The 14,992-nt window shown below is 48.9% G+C and overlaps 9 non-coding genes across 9 annotated transcripts; all 9 read right to left on the bottom strand.

Moving 5' to 3' along the window:
* Positions 1-393: 393 nt before the first annotated feature.
* trnap-agg (transfer RNA proline (anticodon AGG)) lies at positions 394-465 on the bottom strand. Its single transcript has one exon. It is a non-coding gene; the product is annotated as a tRNA-Pro (tRNA).
* A 1,896-nt stretch (positions 466-2,361) lies between these two features.
* On the bottom strand, positions 2,362-2,433 carry trnap-agg (transfer RNA proline (anticodon AGG)). The gene has a single exon. It is a non-coding gene; the product is annotated as a tRNA-Pro (tRNA).
* Positions 2,434-4,331: 1,898 nt separating this feature from the next.
* trnap-agg (transfer RNA proline (anticodon AGG)) lies at positions 4,332-4,403 on the bottom strand. The gene has a single exon. It is a non-coding gene; the product is annotated as a tRNA-Pro (tRNA).
* Positions 4,404-5,946: 1,543 nt separating this feature from the next.
* trnap-agg (transfer RNA proline (anticodon AGG)) lies at positions 5,947-6,018 on the bottom strand. The gene has a single exon. It is a non-coding gene; the product is annotated as a tRNA-Pro (tRNA).
* A 335-nt stretch (positions 6,019-6,353) lies between these two features.
* On the bottom strand, positions 6,354-6,425 carry trnap-agg (transfer RNA proline (anticodon AGG)). Its single transcript has one exon. It is a non-coding gene; the product is annotated as a tRNA-Pro (tRNA).
* A 1,899-nt stretch (positions 6,426-8,324) lies between these two features.
* On the bottom strand, positions 8,325-8,396 carry trnap-agg (transfer RNA proline (anticodon AGG)). Its single transcript has one exon. It is a non-coding gene; the product is annotated as a tRNA-Pro (tRNA).
* A 1,543-nt stretch (positions 8,397-9,939) lies between these two features.
* trnap-agg (transfer RNA proline (anticodon AGG)) lies at positions 9,940-10,011 on the bottom strand. The gene has a single exon. It is a non-coding gene; the product is annotated as a tRNA-Pro (tRNA).
* A 335-nt stretch (positions 10,012-10,346) lies between these two features.
* On the bottom strand, positions 10,347-10,418 carry trnap-agg (transfer RNA proline (anticodon AGG)). The gene has a single exon. It is a non-coding gene; the product is annotated as a tRNA-Pro (tRNA).
* A 3,527-nt stretch (positions 10,419-13,945) lies between these two features.
* trnap-agg (transfer RNA proline (anticodon AGG)) lies at positions 13,946-14,017 on the bottom strand. The gene has a single exon. It is a non-coding gene; the product is annotated as a tRNA-Pro (tRNA).
* Positions 14,018-14,992: the final 975 nt, after the last annotated feature.

Genomic DNA, 14,992 nt, shown 5'->3' with positions numbered 1-14,992 from the left:
GATCAATGGATGCAACTTTAAAAATGAAGCGAGAATCATACCCCTAGACCAACGAGCCTCTTTCCTGTTGGAACCCTCTGCGCTCCTAGTAAAGGAAGCAGGATGCACGCTACAAATTAATAAGAGCACTTTCAAAGCTGCAGACGGACTCATCCTGGATTTTAAACCCCAGACCTCTCGCACCCAAAATGTTAATCATACCCTTAGACAAACGAGCCTATCAATGGTGTCCAGTCGTGAAGAAGGCACATACGGCTGCAAAAAACTCCCACATCCTTTCTGCTGGGTCTCCACCAGATTGGACAGCCCTTACAATCGAATGTTGACCAAAACTTGTCAGGACGTGAGCCTCGAATCAACCCCAGACTGAAAACAGGCCTCAAAGGCCACGGCGGGCTCGTCCGGGATTTGAACCCGGGACCTCTCGCACCCTAAGCGAGAATCATACCCCTAGACCAACGAGCCAACTACCTACACAATTCATTGTACCCGGCCACATGCTTTACTGCACCCCTGGTAAAAAAAGTCCATTTTGGCACTTACAGGATAGACATTAAAACTCAAGTAAAACAGGCTTTAACGACTGAGTCGGGCTCGTCCGTTATTTGAACCCGGGACCTCTCGCACCCGAAGCGAGAATCATACCCCTAGACCAACGAGCCATTCAACCAAACTCTTCACTGTGCTCCCGGTAAAGAAAGCAGGATGCACAGATACACATTAAAAGAGCACTTTTGAAGTTGCAGACAGGCTCGTTCGGGATTTGAAGCCGGGACCTCTCGCAACTTAAGCGAGAATCATACCCCAGACCAACGAGGCATTCAACCAAACTCTTCACTGTGTTCCCGGTAAAGAAAGCAGGATGCACAGATACACATTAAAAGAGCACTTTTGAAGTTGCAGACTGGCTCGTTCGGGATTTGAAGGCGGGCCCTCTCGCAACTTAAGCGAGAATCATACCCCTAGACCAACAAGACTCCTAGGGGTGTGACGTCGTGAAGACGACAGATATGGCTGCAAAAAAAAAAAACTCTTATCTGCCACAGCTACACCAGCTTGGGCTTCCCTTCCAATCGAGTGTTGACCAAAGCTTATCAGGGTAAGGGACTTGAGGCTCGATCCCAACCCAGATGGTTGCAGTACAGCGCCGCCCAACTATGGCAATGGTCGGATCGACTTATACAACTCCAGAAACCCGGGACCTCTCGTACCCGCTGTGTGTTGGTTTTCATTTATACTTCTGCATCATTGTCCGCGTCGACGTGCAGTACACATGCGAACCGCTAGTCTGCAGTGTCCACGGGCATGATGCTTGTGTAAACCGGAGTACCACGGCAGAGGCCGAAGAAAAGGCCGTAGCTACGGCGACTGTTCGACCCAGAAGTATAAATCAGACTTTACACTCTCCCAAATGAGCTATATTGACAATGCCACGTCTGGCCAGTGACCAGCGCTGTAAATGACATTGACACTGAAAAAACCACAAGTAGGAAGATTTCAGTCCTACCTAATGATGCCTTGCAACTGAGCCAAAGCAAGCAGGATAGACAGCTACTCCTCCAAAAAGGTGTTTTCAAAGCTTCAGACAGGCTCGTCCAGGATTTGAACCCAAGAACTGTCGCACCTGAAGCAAGAATCACGACCCTAGACCAACGAGCCACACAAAACTGTTTGCTCCCTTGGTTGCCAAATGCAAAAAGACTATGCACATGGCTGCTAAGACACTGATTTTTGCCATGCCTCCACCAGCTCGGGCTAACTTCCCAATCGACTGTTGACCCCAAAAATGTCACGCGAAAGATGTGAAGCAAGGTTCAACTGTAGACGGTTGCCATCTGAGCGATTTCTGTGACCATACCTCCTTTCAGTGCAAACTCTCAAACCCATCAAGCTAAGCAGCCAACCAAGTTTAAATTGCAGATGAGGAACTGAGAAAAAGGGTGCGACTTAGACGTCAAAAGAAAGCCGGATCAATGGATGCAACTTTAAAAATGAAGCGAGAATCATACCCCTAGACCAACGAGCCTCTTTCCTGTTGGAACCCTCTGCGCTCCTAGTAAAGGAAGCAGGATGCACGCTACAAATTAATAAGAGCACTTTCAAAGCTGCAGACGGACTCATCCTGGATTTTAAACCCCAGACCTCTCGCACCCAAAATGTTAATCATACCCTTAGACAAACGAGCCTATCAATGGTGTCCAGTCGTGAAGAAGGCACATACGGCTGCAAAAAACTCCCACATCCTTTCTGCTGGGTCTCCACCAGATTGGACAGCCCTTACAATCGAATGTTGACCAAAACTTGTCAGGACGTGAGCCTCGAATCAACCCCAGACTGAAAACAGGCCTCAAAGGCCACGGCGGGCTCGTCCGGGATTTGAACCCGGGACCTCTCGCACCCTAAGCGAGAATCATACCCCTAGACCAACGAGCCAACTACCTACACAATTCATTGTACCCGGCCACATGCTTTACTGCACCCCTGGTAAAAAAAAGTCCATTTTGGCACTTACAGGATAGACATTAAAACTCAAGTAAAACAGGCTTTAACGACTGAGTCGGGCTCGTCCGTTATTTGAACCCGGGACCTCTCGCACCCGAAGCGAGAATCATACCCCTAGACCAACGAGCCATTCAACCAAACTCTTCACTGTGCTCCCGGTAAAGAAAGCAGGATGCACAGATACACATTAAAAGAGCACTTTTGAAGTTGCAGACAGGCTCGTTCGGGATTTGAAGCCGGGACCTCTCGCTACTTAAGCGAGAATCATACCCCAGACCAACGAGGCATTCAACCAAACTCTTCACTGTGTTCCCGGTAAAGAAAGCAGGATGCACAGATACACATTAAAAGAGCACTTTTGAAGTTGCAGACTGGCTCGTTCGGGATTTGAAGGCGGGCCCTCTCGCAACTTAAGCGAGAATCATACCCCTAGACCAACAAGACTCCTAGGGGTATGACGTCGTGAAGACGACAGATATGGCTGCAAAAAAAAAAAAACTCTTATCTGCCACAGCTACACCAGCTTGGGCTTCCCTTCCAATCGAGTGTTGACCAAAGCTTATCAGGGTAAGGGACTTGAGGCTCGATCCCAACCCAGATGGTTGCAGTGCAGCGCCGCCCAACTATGGCAATGGTCGGATCGACTTATACAACTCCAGAAACCCGGGACCTCTCGTACCCGCTGTGCGTTGGTTTTCATTTATACTTCTGCATCATTGTCCGCGTCGACGTGCAGTACACATGCGAACCGCTAGTCTGCAGTGTCCACGGGCATGATGCTTGTGTAAACCGGAGTACCACGGCAGAGGCCGAAGAAAAGGCCGTAGCTACGGCGACTGTTCGACCCAGAAGTATAAATCAGACTTTACACTCTCCCAAATGAGCTATATTGACAATGCCACGTCTGGCCAGTGACCAGCGCTGTAAATGACATTGACACTGAAAAAACCACAAGTAGGAAGATTTCAGTCCTACCTAATGATGCCTTGCAACTGAGCCAAAGCAAGCAGGATAGACAGCTACTCCTCCAAAAAGGTGTTTTCAAAGCTTCAGACAGGCTCGTCCAGGATTTGAACCCAAGAACTGTCGCACCTGAAGCAAGAATCACGACCCTAGACCAACGAGCCACACAAAGCTGCTTGCTCCCTTGGTTGCCAAATGCAAAAAGACTATGCACATGGCTGCTAAGACACTCATTTTTGCCATGCCTCCACCAGCTCGGGCTAACTTCCCAATCGACTGTTGACCCCAAAAATGTCACGCGAAAGATGTGAAGCAAGGTTCAACTGTAGACGGTTGCCATCTGAGCGATTTCTGTGACCATACCTCCTTTCAGTGCAAACTCTCAAACCCATCAAGCTAAGCAGCCAACCAAGTTTAAATTGCAGATGAGGAACTGAGAAAAAGGGTGCGACTTAGACGTCAAAAGAAAGCCGGATCAATGGATGCAACTTTAAAAATGAAGCGAGAATCATACCCCTAGACCAACGAGCCTCTTTCCTGTTGGAACCCTCTGCGCTCCTAGTAAAGGAAGCAGGATGCACGCTACAAATTAATAAGAGCACTTTCAAAGCTGCAGACGGACTCATCCTGGATTTTAAACCCCAGACCTCTCGCACCCAAAATGTTAATCATACCCTTAGACAAACGAGCCTATCAATGGTGTCCAGTCGTGAAGAAGGCACATACGGCTGCAAAAAACTCCCACATCCTTTCTGCTGGGTCTCCACCAGATTGGACAGCCCTTACAATCGAATGTTGACCAAAACTTGTCAGGACGTGAGCCTCGAATCAACCCCAGACTGAAAACAGGCCTCAAAGGCCACGGCGGGCTCGTCCGGGATTTGAACCCGGGACCTCTCGCACCCTAAGCGAGAATCATACCCCTAGACCAACGAGCCAACTACCTACACAATTCATTGTACCCGGCCACATGCTTTACTGCACCCCTGGTAAAAAAAAGTCCATTTTGGCACTTACAGGATAGACATTAAAACTCAAGTAAAACAGGCTTTAACGACTGAGTCGGGCTCGTCCGTTATTTGAACCCGGGACCTCTCGCACCCGAAGCGAGAATCATACCCCTAGACCAACGAGCCATTCAACCAAACTCTTCACTGTGCTCCCGGTAAAGAAAGCAGGATGCACAGATACACATTAAAAGAGCACTTTTGAAGTTGCAGACAGGCTCGTTCGGGATTTGAAGCCGGGACCTCTCGCTACTTAAGCGAGAATCATACCCCAGACCAACGAGGCATTCAACCAAACTCTTCACTGTGTTCCCGGTAAAGAAAGCAGGATGCACAGATACACATTAAAAGAGCACTTTTGAAGTTGCAGACTGGCTCGTTCGGGATTTGAAGGCGGGCCCTCTCGCAACTTAAGCGAGAATCATACCCCTAGACCAACAAGACTCCTAGGGGTATGACGTCGTGAAGACGACAGATATGGCTGCAAAAAAAAAAAAACTCTTATCTGCCACAGCTACACCAGCTTGGGCTTCCCTTCCAATCGAGTGTTGACCAAAGCTTATCAGGGTAAGGGACTTGAGGCTCGATCCCAACCCAGATGGTTGCAGTGCAGCGCCGCCCAACTATGGCAATGGTCGGATCGACTTATACAACTCCAGAAACCCGGGACCTCTCGTACCCGCTGTGCGTTGGTTTTCATTTATACTTCTGCATCATTGTCCGCGTCGACGTGCAGTACACATGCGAACCGCTAGTCTGCAGTGTCCACGGGCATGATGCTTGTGTAAACCGGAGTACCACGGCAGAGGCCGAAGAAAAGGCCGTAGCTACGGCGACTGTTCGACCCAGAAGTATAAATCAGACTTTACACTCTCCCAAATGAGCTATATAGACAATGCCACGTCTGGCCAGTGACCAGCGCTGTAAATGACATTGACACTGAAAAAACCACAAGTAGGAAGATTTCAGTCCTACCTAATGATGCCTTGCAACTGAGCCAAAGCAAGCAGGATAGACAGCTACTCCTCCAAAAAGGTGTTTTCAAAGCTTCAGACAGGCTCGTCCAGGATTTGAACCCAAGAACTGTCGCACCTGAAGCAAGAATCACGACCCTAGACCAACGAGCCACACAAATCTGCTTGCTCCCTTGGTTGCCAAATGCAAAAAGACTATGCACATGGCTGCTAAGACACTCATTTTTGCCATGCCTCCACCAGCTCGGGCTAACTTCCCAATCGACTGTTGACCCCAAAAATGTCACGCGAAAGATGTGAAGCAAGGTTCAACTGTAGACGGTTGCCATCTGAGCGATTTCTGTGACCATACCTCCTTTCAGTGCAAACTCTCAAACCCATCAAGCTAAGCAGCCAACCAAGTTTAAATTGCAGATGAGGAACTGAGAAAAAGGGTGCGACTTAGACGTCAAAAGAAAGCCGGATCAATGGATGCAACTTTAAAAATGAAGGCTGAATGCGGGCTCGTCCGGGATTTGAACCCGGGACCTCTCGCACCCTAAGCGAGAATCATACCCCTAGACCAACGAGCCTCTTTCCTGTTGGAACCCTCTGCGCTCCTCGTAAAGCAAGCAGGATGCACGCTACAAATTAATAAGAGCACTTTCAAAGCTGCAGACCTACTCATCCTGGATTTTAAACCCAAGACCTCTCGCACCCAAAATGTTAATCATACCCTTAGACAAACGAGCCCATCAATGGTGTCCAGTCGTGAAGAAGGCACATACGGCTGCAAAAAACTCCCACATCCTTTCTGCTGGGTCTCCACCAGATTGGACAGCCCTTACAATCGAATGTTGACCAAAACTTGTCAGGACGTGAGCCTCGAATCAACCCCAGACTGAAAACAGGCCTCAAAGGCCACGGCGGGCTCGTCCGGGATTTGAACCCGGGATCTCTCGCACCCTAAGTGAGAATCATACCCCTAGACCAACGAGCCAACTACCTACACAATTCATTGTACCCGGCCACATGCTTTACTGCACCCCTGGTAAAAAAAAGTCCATTTTGGCACTTACAGGATAGACATTAAAACTCAAGTAAAAGAGGCTTTAACGACTGAGTCGGGCTCGTCCGTTATTTGAACCCGGGACCTCTCGCACCCGAAGCGAGAATCATACCCCTAGACCAACGAGCCATTCAACCAAACTCTTCACTGTGCTCCCGGTAAAGAAAGCAGGATGCACAGATACACATTAAAAGAGCACTTTTGAAGTTGCAGACAGGCTCGTTCGGGATTTGAAGCCGGGACCTCTCGCTACTTAAGCGAGAATCATACCCCAGACCAACGAGGCATTCAACCAAACTCTTCACTGTGTTCCCGGTAAAGAAAGCAGGATGCACAGATACACATTAAAAGAGCACTTTTGAAGTTGCAGACTGGCTCGTTCGGGATTTGAAGGCGGGCCCTCTCGCAACTTAAGCGAGAATCATACCCCTAGACCAACAAGACTCCTAGGGGTATGACGTCGTGAAGACGACAGATATGGCTGCAAAAAAAAAAAAAACTCTTATCTGCCACAGCTACACCAGCTTGGGCTTCCCTTCCAATCGAGTGTTGACCAAAGCTTATCAGGGTAAGGGACTTGAGGCTCGATCCCAACCCAGATGGTTGCAGTGCAGCGCCGCCCAACTATGGCAATGGTCGGATCGACTTATACAACTCCAGAAACCCGGGACCTCTCGTACCCGCTGTGCGTTGGTTTTCATTTATACTTCTGCATCATTGTCCGCGTCGACGTGCAGTACACATGCGAACCGCTAGTCTGCAGTGTCCACGGGCATGATGCTTGTGTAAACCGGAGTACCACGGCAGAGGCCGAAGAAAAGGCCGTAGCTACGGCGACTGTTCGACCCAGAAGTATAAATCAGACTTTACACTCTCCCAAATGAGCTATATTGACAATGCCACGTCTGGCCAGTGACCAGCGCTGTAAATGACATTGACACTGAAAAAACCACAAGTAGGAAGATTTCAGTCCTACCTAATGATGCCTTGCAACTGAGCCAAAGCAAGCAGGATAGACAGCTACTCCTCCAAAAAGGTGTTTTCAAAGCTTCAGACAGGCTCGTCCAGGATTTGAACCCAAGAACTGTCGCACCTGAAGCAAGAATCACGACCCTAGACCAACGAGCCACACAAATCTGCTTGCTCCCTTGGTTGCCAAATGCAAAAAGACTATGCACATGGCTGCTAAGACACTCATTTTTGCCATGCCTCCACCAGCTCGGGCTAACTTCCCAATCGACTGTTGACCCCAAAAATGTCACGCGAAAGATGTGAAGCAAGGTTCAACTGTAGACGGTTGCCATCTGAGCGATTTCTGTGACCATACCTCCTTTCAGTGCAAACTCTCAAACCCATCAAGCTAAGCAGCCAACCAAGTTTAAATTGCAGATGAGGAACTGAGAAAAAGGGTGCGACTTAGACGTCAAAAGAAAGCCGGATCAATGGATGCAACTTTAAAAATGAAGCGAGAATCATACCCCTAGACCAACGAGCCTCTTTCCTGTTGGAACCCTCTGCGCTCCTAGTAAAGGAAGCAGGATGCACGCTACAAATTAATAAGAGCACTTTCAAAGCTGCAGACGGACTCATCCTGGATTTTAAACCCCAGACCTCTCGCACCCAAAATGTTAATCATACCCTTAGACAAACGAGCCTATCAATGGTGTCCAGTCGTGAAGAAGGCACATACGGCTGCAAAAAACTCCCACATCCTTTCTGCTGGGTCTCCACCAGATTGGACAGCCCTTACAATCGAATGTTGACCAAAACTTGTCAGGACGTGAGCCTCGAATCAACCCCAGACTGAAAACAGGCCTCAAAGGCCACGGCGGGCTCGTCCGGGATTTGAACCCGGGACCTCTCGCACCCTAAGCGAGAATCATACCCCTAGACCAACGAGCCAACTACCTACACAATTCATTGTACCCGGCCACATGCTTTACTGCACCCCTGGTAAAAAAAAGTCCATTTTGGCACTTACAGGATAGACATTAAAACTCAAGTAAAACAGGCTTTAACGACTGAGTCGGGCTCGTCCGTTATTTGAACCCGGGACCTCTCGCACCCGAAGCGAGAATCATACCCCTAGACCAACGAGCCATTCAACCAAACTCTTCACTGTGCTCCCGGTAAAGAAAGCAGGATGCACAGATACACATTAAAAGAGCACTTTTGAAGTTGCAGACAGGCTCGTTCGGGATTTGAAGCCGGGACCTCTCGCTACTTAAGCGAGAATCATACCCCAGACCAACGAGGCATTCAACCAAACTCTTCACTGTGTTCCCGGTAAAGAAAGCAGGATGCACAGATACACATTAAAAGAGCACTTTTGAAGTTGCAGACTGGCTCGTTCGGGATTTGAAGGCGGGCCCTCTCGCAACTTAAGCGAGAATCATACCCCTAGACCAACAAGACTCCTAGGGGTATGACGTCGTGAAGACGACAGATATGGCTGCAAAAAAAAAAAAACTCTTATCTGCCACAGCTACACCAGCTTGGGCTTCCCTTCCAATCGAGTGTTGACCAAAGCTTATCAGGGTAAGGGACTTGAGGCTCGATCCCAACCCAGATGGTTGCAGTGCAGCGCCGCCCAACTATGGCAATGGTCGGATCGACTTATACAACTCCAGAAACCCGGGACCTCTCGTACCCGCTGTGCGTTGGTTTTCATTTATACTTCTGCATCATTGTCCGCGTCGACGTGCAGTACACATGCGAACCGCTAGTCTGCAGTGTCCACGGGCATGATGCTTGTGTAAACCGGAGTACCACGGCAGAGGCCGAAGAAAAGGCCGTAGCTACGGCGACTGTTCGACCCAGAAGTATAAATCAGACTTTACACTCTCCCAAATGAGCTATATAGACAATGCCACGTCTGGCCAGTGACCAGCGCTGTAAATGACATTGACACTGAAAAAACCACAAGTAGGAAGATTTCAGTCCTACCTAATGATGCCTTGCAACTGAGCCAAAGCAAGCAGGATAGACAGCTACTCCTCCAAAAAGGTGTTTTCAAAGCTTCAGACAGGCTCGTCCAGGATTTGAACCCAAGAACTGTCGCACCTGAAGCAAGAATCACGACCCTAGACCAACGAGCCACACAAATCTGCTTGCTCCCTTGGTTGCCAAATGCAAAAAGACTATGCACATGGCTGCTAAGACACTCATTTTTGCCATGCCTCCACCAGCTCGGGCTAACTTCCCAATCGACTGTTGACCCCAAAAATGTCACGCGAAAGATGTGAAGCAAGGTTCAACTGTAGACGGTTGCCATCTGAGCGATTTCTGTGACCATACCTCCTTTCAGTGCAAACTCTCAAACCCATCAAGCTAAGCAGCCAACCAAGTTTAAATTGCAGATGAGGAACTGAGAAAAAGGGTGCGACTTAGACGTCAAAAGAAAGCCGGATCAATGGATGCAACTTTAAAAATGAAGGCTGAATGCAGCCTCGTCCGGGATTTGAACCCGGGACCTCTCGCACCCTAAGCGAGAATCATACCCCTAGACCAACGAGCCTCTTTCCTGTTGGAACCCTCTGCGCTCCTCGTAAAGCAAGCAGGATGCACGCTACAAATTAATAAGAGCACTTTCAAAGCTGCAGACCTACTCATCCTGGATTTTAAACCCAAGACCTCTCGCACCCAAAATGTTAATCATACCCTTAGACAAACGAGCCCATCAATGGTGTCCAGTCGTGAAGAAGGCACATACGGCTGCAAAAAACTCCCACATCCTTTCTGCTGGGTCTCCACCAGATTGGACAGCCCTTACAATCGAATGTTGACCAAAACTTGTCAGGACGTGAGCCTCGAATCAACCCCAGACTGAAAACAGGCCTCAAAGGCCACGGCGGGCTCGTCCGGGATTTGAACCCGGGACCTCTCGCACCCTAAGCGAGAATCATACCCCTAGACCAACGAGCCAACTACCCACACAATTCATTGTACCCGGCCACATGCTTTACTGCACCCCTGGTAAAAAAAGTCCATTTTGGCACTTACAGGATAGACATTAAAACTCAAGTAAAACAGGCTTTAACGACTGAGTCGGGCTCGTCCGTTATTTGAACCCGGGACCTCTCGCACCCGAAGCGAGAATCATACCCCTAGACCAACGAGCCATTCAACCAAACTCTTCACTGTGCTCCCGGTAAAGAAAGCAGGATGCACAGATACACATTAAAAGAGCACTTTTGAAGTTGCAGACAGGCTCGTTCGGGATTTGAAGTCGGGACCTCTCGTAACTTAAGCGAGAATCATACCCCAGACCAACGAGCCATTCAACCAAACTCTTCACTGTGTTCCCGGTAAAGAAAGCAGGATGCACAGATACACATTAAAAGAGCACTTTTGAAGTTGCAGACTGGCTCGTTCGGGATTTGAAGGCGGGCCCTCTCGCAACTTAAGCGAGAATCATACCCCTAAACCAACAAGACTCCTAGGGGTGTGACGTTGTGAAGACGACAGATATGGCTGCAAAAAAAAAAAAAACTCTTATCTGCCACAGCTACACCAGCTTGGGCTTCCCTTCCAATCGAGTGTTGACCAAAGCTTATCAGGGTAAGGGACTTGAGGCTCGATCCCAACCCAGATGGTTGCAGTGCAGCGCCGCCCAACTATGGCAATGGTCGGATCGACTTATACAACTCCAGAAACCCGGGACCTCTCGTACCCGCTGTGCGTTGGTTTTCATTTATACTTCTGCATCATTGTCCGCGTCGACGTGCAGTACACATGCGAACCGCTAGTCTGCAGTGTCCACGGGCATGATGCTTGTGTAAACCGGAGTACCACGGCAGAGGCCGAAGAAAAGGCCGTAGCTACGGCGACTGTTCGACCCAGAAGTATAAATCAGACTTTACACTCTCCCAAATGAGCTATATTGACAATGCCACGTCTGGCCAGTGACCAGCGCTGTAAATGACATTGACACTGAAAAAACCACAAGTAGGAAGATTTCAGTCCTACCTAATGATGCCTTGCAACTGAGCCAAAGCAAGCAGGTTAGACAGCTACTCCTCCAAAAAGGTGTTTTCAAAGCTTCAGACAGGCTCATCCAGGATTTGAACCCAAGAACTATCGCACCTGAAGCAAGAATCACGACCCTAGACCAACGAGCCACACAAATCTGCTTGCTCCCTTGGTTGCCAAATGCAAAAAGACTATGCACATGGCTGCTAAGACACTCATTTTTGCCATGCCTCCACCAGCTCGGGCTAACTTCCCAATCGACTGTTGACCCCAAAAATGTCACGCGAAAGATGTGAAGCAAGGTTCAACTGTAGACGGTTGCCATCTGAGCGATTTCTGTGACCATACCTCCTTTCAGTGCAAACTCTCAAACCCATCAAGCTAAGCAGCCAACCAAGTTTAAATTGCAGATGAGGAACTGAGAAAAAGGGTGCGACTTAGACGTCAAAAGAAAGCCGGATCAATGGATGCAACTTTAAAAATGAAGCGAGAATCATACCCCTAGACCAACGAGCCTCTTTCCTGTTGGAACCCTCTGCGCTCCTAGTAAAGGAAGCAGGATGCACGCTACAAATTAATAAGAGCACTTTCAAAGCTGCAGACGGACTCATCCTGGATTTTAAACCCCAGACCTCTCGCACCCAAAATGTTAATCATACCCTTAGACAAACGAGCCTATCAATGGTGTCCAGTCGTGAAGAAGGCACATACGGCTGCAAAAAACTCCCACATCCTTTCTGCTGGGTCTCCACCAGATTGGACAGCCCTTACAATCGAATGTTGACCAAAACTTGTCAGGACGTGAGCCTCGAATCAACCCCGGACTGAAAACAGGCCTCAAAGGCCACGGCGGGCTCGTCCGGGATTTGAACCCGGGACCTGAACCCGGGACCTCTCGCTACTTAAGCGAGAATCATACCCCAAACCAACGAGGCATTCAACCAAACTCTTCACTGTGTTCCCGGTAAAGAAAGCAGGATGCACAGATACACATTAAAAGAGCACTTTTGAAGTTGCAGACTGGCTCGTTCGGGATTTGAAGGCGGGCCCTCTCGCAACTTAAGCGAGAATCATACCCCTAGACCAACAAGACTCCTAGGGGTATGACGTCGTGAAGACGACAGATATGGCTGCAAAAAAAAAAAAAAACTCTTATCTGCCACAGCTACACCAGCTTGGGCTTCCCTTCCAATCGAGTGTTGACCAAAGCTTATCAGGGTAAGGGACTTGAGGCTCGATCCCAACCCAGATGGTTGCAGTGCAGCGCCGCCCAACTATGGCAATGGTCGGATCGACTTATACAACTCCAGAAACCCGGGACCTCTCGTACCCGCTGTGCGTTGGTTTTCATTTATACTTCTGCATCATTGTCCGCGTCGACGTGCAGTACACATGCGAACCGATAGTCTGCAGTGTCCACGGGCATGATGCTTGTGTAAACCGGAGTACCACGGCAGAGGCCGAAGAAAAGGCCGTAGCTACGGCGACTGTTCGACCCAGAAGTATAAATCAGACTTTACACTCTCCCAAATGAGCTATATTGACAATGCCACGTCTGGCCAGTGACCAGCGCTGTAAATGACATTGACACTGAAAAAACCACAAGTAGGAAGATTTCAGTCCTACCTAATGATGCCTTGCAACTGAGCCAAAGCAAGCAGGATAGACAGCTACTCCTCCAAAAAGGTGTTTTCAAAGCTTCAGACAGGCTCGTCCAGGATTTGAACCCAAGAACTGTCGCACCTGAAGCAAGAATCACGACCCTAGACCAACGAGCCACACAAAACTGTTTGCTCCCTTGGTTGCCAAATGCAAAAAGACTATGCACATGGCTGCTAAGACACTGATTTTTGCCATGCCTCCACCAGCTCGGGCTAACTTCCCAATCGACTGTTGACCCCAAAAATGTCACGCGAAAGATGTGAAGCAAGGTTCAACTGTAGACGGTTGCCATCTGAGCGATTTCTGTGACCATACCTCCTTTCAGTGCAAACTCTCAAACCCATCAAGCTAAGCAGCCAACCAAGTTTAAATTGCAGATGAGGAACTGAGAAAAAGGGTGCGACTTAGACGTCAAAAGAAAGCCGGATCAATGGATGCAACTTTAAAAATGAAGCGAGAATCATACCCCTAGACCAACGAGCCTCTTTCCTGTTGGAACCCTCTGCGCTCCTAGTAAAGGAAGCAGGATGCACGCTACAAATTAATAAGAGCACTTTCAAAGCTGCAGACGGACTCATCCTGGATTTTAAACCCCAGACCTCTCGCACCCAAAATGTTAATCATACCCTTAGACAAACGAGCCTATCAATGGTGTCCAGTCGTGAAGAAGGCACATACGGCTGCAAAAAACTCCCACATCCTTTCTGCTGGGTCTCCACCAGATTGGACAGCCCTTACAATCGAATGTTGACCAAAACTTGTCAGGACGTGAGCCTCGAATCAACCCCAGACTGAAAACAGGCCTCAAAGGCCACGGCGGGCTCGTCCGGGATTTGAACCCGGGACCTCTCGCACCCTAAGCGAGAATCATACCCCTAGACCAACAAGCCAACTACCTACACAATTCATTGTACCCGGCCACATGCTTTACTGCACCCCTGGTAAAAAAAAGTCCATTTTGGCACTTACAGGATAGACATTAAAACTCAAGTAAAACAGGCTTTAACGACTGAGTCGGGCTCGTCCGTTATTTGAACCCGGGACCTCTCGCACCCGAAGCGAGAATCATACCCCTAGACCAACGAGCCATTCAACCAAACTCTTCACTGTGCTCCCGGTAAAGAAAGCAGGATGCACAGATACACATTAAAAGAGCACTTTTGAAGTTGCAGACAGGCTCGTTCGGGATTTGAAGCCGGGACCTCTCGCTACTTAAGCGAGAATCATACCCCAGACCAACGAGGCATTCAACCAAACTCTTCACTGTGTTCCCGGTAAAGAAAGCAGGATGCACAGATACACATTAAAAGAGCACTTTTGAAGTTGCAGACTGGCTCGTTCGGGATTTGAAGGCGGGCCCTCTCGCAACTTAAGCGAGAATCATACCCCTAGACCAACAAGACTCCTAGGGGTATGACGTCGTGAAGACGACAGATATGGCTGCAAAAAAAAAAAAACTCTTATCTGCCACAGCTACACCAGCTTGGGCTTCCCTTCCAATCGAGTGTTGACCAAAGCTTATCAGGGTAAGGGACTTGAGGCTCGATCCCAACCCAGATGGTTGCAGTGCAGCGCCGCCCAACTATGGCAATGGTCGGATCGACTTATACAACTCCAGAAACCCGGGACCTCTCGTACCCGCTGTGCGTTGGTTTTCATTTATACTTCTGCATCATTGTCCGCGTCGACGTGCAGTACACATGCGAACCGCTAGTCTGCAGTGTCCACGGGCATGATGCTTGTGTAAACCGGAGTACCACGGCAGAGGCCGAAGAAAAGGCCGTAGCTACGGCGACTGTTCGACCCAGAAGTATAAATCAGACTTTACACTCTCCCAAATGAGCTATATAGACAATGCCACGTCT

The sequence above is a fragment of the Garra rufa genome, unplaced genomic scaffold (genome assembly GCF_049309525.1).
Source record: "Garra rufa unplaced genomic scaffold, GarRuf1.0 hap1_unplaced_070, whole genome shotgun sequence".
Taxonomy (NCBI): Eukaryota; Metazoa; Chordata; class Actinopteri; order Cypriniformes; family Cyprinidae; genus Garra; species Garra rufa.
Note: the sequence above shows the minus strand (reverse complement) of the source record. Positions and strands in the feature narration are given on the sequence as shown.